We start from the raw sequence: 11,081 nt of genomic DNA on the forward strand, positions 1-11,081 counted from the left end.
GTTTTTTTTTTTTTTTTTAACTGATTAAATTTAATTTAATTATTGTGAATAAATTTATTCACAAATGAAAGGAAAACAGCACTGGACAGGAATACTTGCTTATAGTACAGATTTCAGTGTTCTCCACTTAACTCCACAACTTAGGCTGAAATAATGTAATTTTGGATTCATCTTTTTGAGACATGCTTTTCTGCAATGACATTTATTTATTCCCCTATTTCTCCTTTAAAAAGTCAGCACTGGACAGTGTTGTTTTTGTTTTTAAAAAAGGGGGAGAATACTACATTCATGATTAGTAGCCTGAGAAAAACAGTGGACTCTATAAATGTTCAGATCTAGAACTCAGTGAAATAAGTGTGAAGATATTTATTAACATGAGAGTTTTTTATTAAATAAATTCAGCAACTATAAAATCTTCAAAATTAATCTCAATTTTTGTGGTGATTAACACTTCCCAACATTAGGTTTTTCTTTTATTTAAGCAACTAGTAATAATTTTTTAAAAAAGCAGGTCATTTAGGCATTGAAAAGTTCAATAATAACCAGAGACAAATTACTAAAAGAGAAATATTTAAGGGAAATTTAAGGGAAATTATTTTTTTCCCCAAGCCAAAGTGTTATGATCTCCTAACTGGGGCAGTTTCATGACAGTCTATTAAAGATATTTTATACAAACTCTGTCAAAGGAGACTTCTCCTTTTGCAAGCATTTTGAGTTAAAGCTTAGGAAAATTCTTGTTAAATAGAAATTATTGACACAATCTTTTTTTTTTTTTTTTTTTTTTTTTCCCTACTGTAAAATTAGTTACATTTAATTAAGATGTGTGAAAATATTGTCCACCCATACATAGATTTCTGAAAAACTCTCAGAAACTTTACTGAGACAAAACATAGAACTGGTGACTGGAAAATATATTTGTACTAAAACATCAGGGGCACTCTGATCCTCTCTATGTACCAAAAAAGAGTATGTGTTTCAGGTGCAAATGAGATGTGGATTTTTTGTCACTGATTTTAAAAGGGGTGGGGCTGCATCACCACAAAGTGAGAGAAAAATGACAGCAAGCTCTGTTTCCATGACCATGAACAAGGTTGGTAACAGAGAAGAGAATCACATAACTGAGAAGAAGCAGTCATAGAAGCAATGCACATCTCATAATTCAGACCCCTCTTTGAATACTTCTTTTCCTTCCTCACAGTATGGGGAATTATACAAGAGAGAAGGAAGGAAGGAAGGATATTCTTCTTTGCCAAAACATTTACCTATCATCAAAATATCAAAATATGTCTGTTCTTCAATGCCGATTCCTGTTTATGCTGTGGTTCCTTAACATTTGATGAAAGAAGTGATAATAGAAATTACAAGTGCTTATCTTTAAAATCTAGGGGGAAAAATACAAACTATGATTTTGGATTCAGTCAGAAATTTGGAAAATTCACATTTTACAACAGACACAAATAAAAACTTGTCATACTAAATCCTTCAGATCCTTTGACCTTTCAGAAATTCTGCAGACTTTGTCATGAATAACAGCAGCTCAGTAAATGAAATCAAATTATTCTCTGAATCTGTGATTAGTTTTCAGACAGGAAAGTCACATGACCTTTCTTGTAGCCATGATCTGAAACCTCTTTACACAGCTTTGCTTGATTTTACACAGTACACACAACTTCAAGTTGAACAGAAGAATGGAGCATTGCATGTATTCAGGTATGTCATGTTCTTGTTCAAAGAGTTAACTGCCCACCAGGCAAGCCAATGAAAGCTCATTAGCAAATTGCCAACCCTCAGTTCTGCAGGCTTGATGCCACTTATTCTGTGGAGTTACTCCAGAGCACATCTGATGTAACAGAGTAAACAATCAAGCTTTTCTTACCTTCTTGCCTCTTCTAATTAAAAAAATACTGACTCCTGTGACAAATTTATATTTGCTGGGAATGAGATTTCACGTATGTAATATGACCAAACTATTATTCTTTCTCCACAGTAGAATTAATTTGGTCATATTTGTGCAGAAACTAAATCACCTTGGAGAAAGTGGTAAGCTATGGCCTCAGTGCTTGCTTTTTGTAACTTCTCTGTATTTTTGGCTGACAAGAGATGATAAACTGTGGAGATCCCTTGGTTTTATTTATGATTAATGTTTATGTTAGCTTAGTTGTTCTGGCAAATTGCAAGAGCTGTGAAACTCCATCACAGACATTTCCTAGAATAATCATCTCTTGCTGCAGTCTAATCAGGGAAAAGAATATGACTGAGCTAAGGCTTCTGAGTTTGTTAAGATGAGACCCATGCTATGATAAATAATGTATATGTCTAATGTGTTGCAACAAGATGTAAAAGAAAATTAATTCCAGAGGCAATTTTTATTCTTGAGTCTGTAACCTGTCATCTTCAGCTCAAGCCAAGTGTCAAACTGCAGCTGAAAATATGTTCTGCAAATGAAGTCCTTTTGTCAAGCTAATTTCAATTTTAAATTTAATTGTTTACATTTTACTCTTACTCCTAGCCTGGAAACCAGTTCTAACTCCTACATTTTAAAACACACAAAAAGCCATTTTCCTGTTCTAGTAGTACAGAAGCAAGCAACAATGTCTTGCCTCCACTGCTTCTCATGTGGGCTATATGTAATGAACTGGGGAAGGGACAGAAACAATTGGAAAGGCTTGCAGAAAGCAGTGAACTTGGGGCATGAGGGATTTAGAGACCATTTGTGGTTATGTAGACTATGAAGCCATGGAAAACCAGACCTTAACATGTCTACTGGAATATTTGATTAAATAGGAAAATATATCTATGTAAACAAGCAAATTGTCCAGCTATTGCTCAGGTTCAGCAAGACACTGCTGAAGATTTATGCTTCTTTGAACTGGGAATCTGCACTGTCTGAGACCTGGTAACTTCCTACCAGCTTCAATCCTGTCTGGCTCAAGTGCTCATCTCATAGCCTTCTTTTGGATTGAGTCCTGAGCTTCTAATGCTTAAGCTTCAGAATGACTTCAAGGCACTTCAACAGCCAAAAACACTAAAAGATTCACTTTCTCCATTAGTGAAATGACTTCTCAGTGACATACAGCTTTTTTTTCTTTTTTTTTTTTTTTCACAGCATGAATCAATTCTAAACAATATTTTATTACAGGAAATGAAATGCAGCAAGTGGACCTGCAACAGGAATTTTAAATTAGCAAAATTAATCAATCTGTAAATTTGACAGATCATTAGAGTTAATATAACTTTCTGTAAAGACTATGGATTTTTTTTTTATTATTATTATTTTTTCCCCACAGTGAATATTGTGCAACTTTCAAAATGGGAGAAAAAGATCCAGACAAGTTAGATATCATCTTCTAAATGATATATCCTTTGCACACAAAGAGGTTACAACAGTGCTTTCCAAAACAAGTGACTGAATTTGCATAAATGGCATAGGTTAATCTTTTGCCCTAAAAATTCAATAGCTCCAGGCAGACCTCTGTCTAGAGCAATTGTTAAAGTGGAATTAGATGACCTTGACCTAAATACCACCATGTGCAGAGATAGCCATCTGAGAATATGTATCTAAATCTAAGCACTAAAATTAAGTGCTAGAGCTGTGTGTTCAGCTGAAATTTGTTGAACATATTTGCAAATCAGCTTGGCTAATATCTATTTTTAACAGTAAACGTTTAGCTAATTAGCTCACTTTTTCCATTGACACAGATGTAAGATGCAAAGACTAGCTTGTGTGAAGATAAGTTAGCTGAAAAGGTAAAAATAACTTGTATCATAGCATACACCACAACATCATTGTGTTTGATCTGGCAGACTGCAGATCTAAATCCCTAAAGGGACATTTCTAATAACTTAAAAAATCAGTAGGAGAAAATTCTTGTCAGAGCCATGAAAGAAGAGGAAGAGAACACAAGAACAATATTAATTGAATCAGAATACAAATGAAAAGCTAAGCATGTTCATAAAGTTAAATAGGAGAGATGATAGGGATCTGTACTGAGGTGGTGATATTTTTTTTTTTTTTCTACTGTACCGTATCTTTTGAGATAATCCTCAGCATTCTAACTGCCATTAGGTTGTCTTGGTTGTCAGCAGTTACTAAACTGTTAAAGGGAGCTGCATAAAGTTATGCATTAAAAAGCTCACTTCCACAGAGAAGAGCATTCCTACCATAAAAACCAGCAAAAGATTGTGTACCTTCATTTGTTCATTCATGCCATTCTGAAAATACAGAATATTCATTTTCAGTCAGGGTCAGTTGTGCCTCTGAGAAACATTGACATCTTTCTTGGACTACACAGGTTGCCTCAGACCTCTGGGAAACATACAAGTCAGTAACTGTGATTGAAGAAAATCTTTTGCGATGACTACCTAGTGAAGGAACACTTGTATCACTGTTGCCTGGGCAGCATCCATTGTTATGTATGTTCAAGGTAATAATGGTGCCAGAATCAGACTGCTGAGTTCTCAGCTAGCTGAGAGCAGGGCTTTGACCTATCACTTGTGGTTTTCCCCAGAGGTGAGTATTCTGTCTAGTCCTGTTTAATATCTCTACTGATGACCTGGATGAGGGAATTCAGTACATTTTCAGTAAGTCTGCAGATGACACCAAGCTGGGAGGAAGCACTGATCTTCTTGAGGGTATAAAGGCTATAAAGAGAGATCTGTATAGGATGAATTGATGGGCTGAGGCCAATTGCATGAGCTTCAGTAACACCAAGTTCTGGGTCTTGCACTTTGATCATAATCCCATTCAAAGTTACAGGCCTGGGGTAGGGTGGCTGCAAAGCTTTGTGAAGGAAAAAGATCTGGATTGCTGACAGCCAGATGAACATAAGATAGCATTGTGCCCAGGTGGACAAGAAGCACAGTGGCATCCTGGCTTGTATCAGAAATAGTGTAACCAGGACCAGAGAGGTGATTGTTCCCCTTTGCTCACCTCTGCTGAGGCCATACCTTCAGTACTGTGCTCTGTCTTGGGCTTCTCACAACAAGAAAGACACTGAGGCCCTGGAACATGTTCAGAGAAGGGCAACAAAGCTCTGAAAGATCTGGAACACAAGTCTGAATGGCTGAGGAAACTGTGATTGTTCAATCTGGAGAAAAGAAGGCTCAGGAGAGACATTATTACTCTCTACAACTACCTGAGAGGAGGTTGGTAGTGAAGTGGGAATCCATCTCTTCTCCCAGGTAATGGAGGAGAGGTAATGGCCTGAAATTGCACCAGGGATGTTCAGGCTGGATATTATGAAAACTTTGTTCTCTGAAGGATTGTTATGTTATTAGAATGGGCTGCCCAGGGTGGTGGTGGAGTCACCTTTTCAACCTCAAGGATTCTATGATTCCCCAAGGGACTAAAAGGATTTTCGTTTTCCAAGTGCAGTCCTTGCTTTAAAACAGAGGTAGAGGAGACACTTGCCTCTAGAGCCCTGTTTTGGAAGCAGGGCACCATTGTCTTTAGACAGGTCTGGGAGCATTTCCCACTCTTCCAATGCTGTTCAATACATCATTCATAGTGTTTGACTACAGCAGAGGTACAGGAACATCACTCTGTAGTACAGCAATTAGTATAAGTCCTTTTGGATAATAAGTATTAGAGAACGGATATAGTTACCTAGCAGGCTTTCCTAGGTCCAAGTTTGCTTAGAGGATCTCACCTTTACAGCCAGAGAGGGATACCCCACTCTTCGTAAAGATATTAGAGAACAAAGGTTACCAGGGTCTGTGGGTGTACTTACAGGCTTGTTATTTAATCAAAGACTTCCATGCACTTAGGAATCCACAGATGTCCAGATGTATAAAGTACTAGAAAAATGCGTTTCCTGGAAAACATCTGTCTCAGTAATCCTCTACTGCAAGTCATAATGTACAATGGATCTGAAACTGAATGTGCAGCCACTTTGCCATCACTGTACAGTACCCATAGGGCTTATGGCTTAATACATTTCCACACTTGCTTAATTTTCTTCATTTCAAAAGCCTGAATACTCTGTCTCCAACTTGGTATACAGAAAAGCGTCACAAAACAAGCTATTTCACTTGTAAATTGAAATTATTTATATTTATATTAGATACATTTCCAGAATTGAACATTAGATCTTAAAATGGGAATGTAAACTACAGTGAGAAAATGGAAAAGAAAGGAAAATGGGAAAGAAAGGAAAAAAAAGTTGTGTTGCTGCTTTCTATGTAATGACATTCTGTATCAGTGGTCTAATGTTATGGGATTTTTAAGGGGTCATTGGCTGGATGTAATATTACAGAGTATTGCTACATTGAAACATGACCACATTTATGAGGTACCATTTGAATCTTTTTGTAAAAATTCTCTTGGCAAAGGCTTCTTATCACATTGATTTTAAAGAATACTTAAGATTCTCATGCTCTTATCATAGCTTATTAACATAACGTAATTCAAAAAATACACCTAATTTGGACATTTTTTTCTGTCAATTTTAATTAAATCCTGACTGATTGAGATAGAAAACAATTTTATCTTACCTTTTGCTAAGAGGGTTGCACACTGAACTGACACTGAATTATATATGTGTGCTTTCATAAAGATAAAAGCCAAAATTCTCTTAGGATTCTATGATCAAGATTGCAGAAAGAAAACAAAGGTGTGAAATTTGTATTTTTAAAAGAGGTGTGAGAGAAAGAGTAGACATCATTTGTGTAAGTCCTGTTAGTCATTCCTATGTACATCAAGGAAAATAAATACAAAAAGAAAAAGGAAATTTAAGATTTTACTGACTGCCTGAGAACAGCAAGCTCATTCCTCCCCATGCTCCTAAATATTGCTGTATGAAAGACATTGTCCGCCTTAGAAATTTGTTGCTGGCAACAACCTGAAGACTTTTGCTCTCCAAATTGTTGAAATGGAAACTAAAGTAGATGTGATATAGCTGGTCTCCACGTGTGACTCAGATGCATTTTTCTGTTAAGAGCCAACATAGAAAAACAGTAAATTTTTTAATGAACTCATACAGTGTGTTTACAGATCACAGCTGATACATGATGAAGGAAAGGCTCTCTATAGAATAAAATTGTAATGAATGTTAAACAAAAACTACAGAAGGAGATGCCATAAATGTCCTAATCTAGTACCTTGAGTGAATGTGCTCGTGTGATGTACTTTTAAGAGTCTGTAATGAGATTATGCATCTTTCCTCTATGATCTTGAATAGTCCAATTTCATAATGGTTGGCAAGTGTTTCCTAATATTTAATTTAAATTCTTCCATGCCAAAAGTTAATTTACTTTCCTAATTACTAAAGGCATGTAAAAAACAGCTTATTCTCCTCTTCATTATAAACAGAAAAATCACAGTGCCATTATTATGGCTTCTCTTTCATATCTATCATTCTTAGACCAAATAAAATTAGTTTCTCTATGAGTTTGATTTTTGATAGTTGTAATGTTACTTTAGTTAATGCTCTAGATGACAGATCTCCCTAACAAATGCCATCATTAGGAATATGTTGAGAATTTGCCTCACTCACATTCCCTTTAATAATGCTTGGAAGTGATTTGTCAAAAGAAATGCTTAGTTAAATCTTGAAGAAAACTATAGGAAACTTAAAGTAGTAATAAGAAGAAGGAGGGGATGATATCCTGATGTGATATATGATGAAGGAAAAAATAAATAATGTGTAATAAAATCAATTTTTAATAAAATCTTAAAATACTATTGCATTGGAACAGACATTTCATATGCTGAAAAGTCATTGAGCAAGTGCAAGGTGGTAATGGGAATTTTTTTGCATCTGCAGTTGAAAGTGACACATTTAACATTTTTGGAGGACTGGGCAATCCCCACTGCACAATAAATAAGGAAAATCTGAGCAAAATTCACTGTGAAGCGTAAAATATTTTTGTAAATGCTAGAAGTCTGTATTTGTAAATAATAAAAGTAGAAACTGTATGCCACAGGAAAAGGAGCTATCAATAGCTACAAGTCCACTTGTTCTGACCTCAATATTCTGCAGATCTCAAAAAAAAAAAAAAAAAAAAAAAAAAAAAAAAAAACAAAAAACAAAACAAAAAACAAAACAAAATCAAAAAAAAAAACCTACAGAAAATTAAAAATGGGAAAAAACATTACATATATGTTTACTAAACAACAGATTGTCCAAAGCTTGCAAGATATATCAGTAACCATTTCTACGGGGAAAATGTAAAAATACTTTTTTTTTTCTTTTTTTTTTTTTCCTCTGGTCTTCAAATATGATGATTTACAGAAAACAGTTAGTAAAGCCTGACTGTGCAGGAATTAATAAAAGAATGCCAGTGAGAGAATGAAATGACTTTTGGAAAATGACAACCTGGGCATTCTTGAAGAAGAAATATCAATCTGAATAGGGGTAACTCTGATATCTTTAATTATTTTTCAGGAGCTTAAGCAGAAGAGATATTTCATAGTTTCATAGTTTCATAGTTTCGTGCGGGTTGGAGGGGACCTTAGAGAGTCATCGAGTCCAACCCCCAGAGTTCGAGCCCTGTGTAGCAAGCGCACTTCTACCACTTGCGCCACAGGGGGATTCGAACTTCCGCCTATACTATATATATATATATATATATATATATATATATATATGCTGAAGTATGTGGCTGAAATGGGATGTGTTCAGGAAACAAGGACTGGACTATCTCAGGGAAAGATTAAGACAGCTGTTGTTCATGAATAGTAGAAATAGGATGAAACTCAAAAGCTCAGAAAACAGTGTAACACACTTAGGGATAATTATCATAATTTGTAATGTGAATTAGTAGAAAATGAGGTAAAGAATATCAGTCGTGTAGATGACAAAGACTGGTTCTCCCATCTCTCTTTCCTTCTTACTCAGTCAGCAAGGATACTTTCCTCTTAGGTGTGGGACTAAGAAAGTCATTACCTTGCTAATGAGTAAACAAGCTCAGTAGCTACTTGAGCCAGAAATAAACACACACGAGGCACCTGGCTCCTATACATGACCAATACGGAAAGTAGTGATTTATGGAACTGAGGCTGTCCAGGAGTCCCTATTAGTGAGCCCTGTCACTGTTACAGGACAGTAAACCCACACCTTCCTTCAGCCTTGTGCCTGTATTATTTCTGCAGATATTAGGACCAGGGACATTCTACCAGTATTCGTGAGGGCACCCTGAGAGATATTTTCCTGTCACTGTTAAGGGTATATTTGGAAAGTACCATTTACCAGGACTGCCTCTTCCCTACCTCCTGTAACAACCAACAGTATCTTAAAATGCATGTAGTTTGAATATCAGGCCTATAACACCTCTGTACTTCTACAGCTTCTACTGGATGTATGCTGAAAAACCACTACACAGTGTTAATGACTTTCACTACATCAACTCACCTGAAAGAAAGGCTGAAGAAGTGTATCTTTTATCATCATATATTTATCAAAAGAGGAAATTCTAGGGGAAAATATATACATATAAGGAAAGAAAACTATTATTCAGATTAAAGGACATTATTAGGACAAGAATTGATGGAATAAGCTGACAGAAAATTAAACTGTACATCACAAGGAGATCTGTGGATTTCTTTATAAACTGTATATTCTGTTTTTTGTAGACTATCTTCTTGGAGAGAGTACAGAGGACAGCCATGAAGTTGATCGAAGGGCTGGACCACCTCTCCTGTGAAGACAGGCTGAAGGAAATATGCTTGTTCATACCCCGTTGCAGCCTTCAAATATTTCAAGGAAACTTGAGGGAAATTAGCTTTTTACTTGGGTAAATAGAGATAGGACAAGGGGGAATGGTTTTAAACTAAAGAAAAGGAGATTTAGATCAGATGTCAGGGGGAAGGTTTTTACTGAGAGAGCAGTGAGGCGATGGAACAGGCTGCCTGGTGATGTTGTGGATGCCTCAGCCCTGGAGGTATTTAAGACTAGGTTGGATGGGGCCCTAGGCAATCTGTTCTAGCACCTGGCAACCCTGCCATTGGAACTCAATGATCTTTGAGGTTCCTTCCAGCTCAAGACATTTTATGCCTGTACGATTTTTTTCTGAAAGAAGAGGGAAAAAAAAAATAATAATAATAAAAAAAAAAATAAAAAAAAAAATTGCAAATTTGCAAAACTTAAAGGGTTCAGGAAAAATCTAATTGTGTAGTCCTGGTGTAACATCAGAATGTGAGCATTAGAATAGGGAGTGGCTGACAGAGTGAGAATAAGCAGCAGAAGGAACTGTAGAACTGGGAGTAAATAAGAGAAAATTGCTTTTGCTTCCCAAAGGATCCAAACAGTCCTATAGCCATGCAAATCAATGTCTTTGTCCCCTCAAGCAGTTTAAAGAAATCTTGTGTCTGCCTTTTCTTAAACTGTGAAACCAATGTAACCTTGCAAGGAAAAACTGCTTGTTACAATAAGGAAGATTATTCACTTGCAGTCCAGTAACTGTAAGAATTAAAGACTTGTGGCCAATGAAGAATTTCCAGTTTTTCTGGAGCCTGCTGTTCAAGATAAAAACTAAAATCAACAGCCTAACAGAGGAAACACTTTGGGGGAAAGAAAAATTTTTGGTCTTGTTCCTTATTTTAGCATTTAAACTTCTGAATGTTAATGGATAGGCTATGGTAAGATAAAGGAGAGGGAAAGGAAGGGAAGGGAAAGGAAGGGAAGGGAAGGGAAGGGAAGGGAAGGGAAGGGAAGGGAAGGGGAAGGAAAGGATACGAAGGGAAGGGAGAAGTGGAGGGAAGGGAAGGGAAGGGAAGGGAAGGAATGCCTTTGTCAAAATATTCAGGTTGCACATGTTAAGCCAATAAGGAACTCAACTGGAAAGTTCTACAACTAGAGGAAATTAATACACATTTCTAAAGAAAGGAATAGCATTTTTTTTTAATTATTATTTTTTATAAACTTGAGAGGTCTCTTGTTTTGAGAATCATCCATATCTTTAAGTGCTCATAATTATATTTGGGAAAAAAAAATAACAAAAAAAACAAAAAAACTAATTTTCTGAAATTGTGCCCTAATTTGCTCTCCAGCAGAAGAGAAATGTTCTCAGACCCTTAAGCAAGCAACTTATTATAAACATTTTGAATATATAGACACAGCTTTCTAATGTAATTTTGTTTCGGT

The sequence above is a fragment of the Coturnix japonica genome, chromosome 1, assembly GCF_001577835.2.
Source record: "Coturnix japonica isolate 7356 chromosome 1, Coturnix japonica 2.1, whole genome shotgun sequence".
Lineage (NCBI taxonomy): Eukaryota > Metazoa > Chordata > Aves > Galliformes > Phasianidae > Coturnix > Coturnix japonica.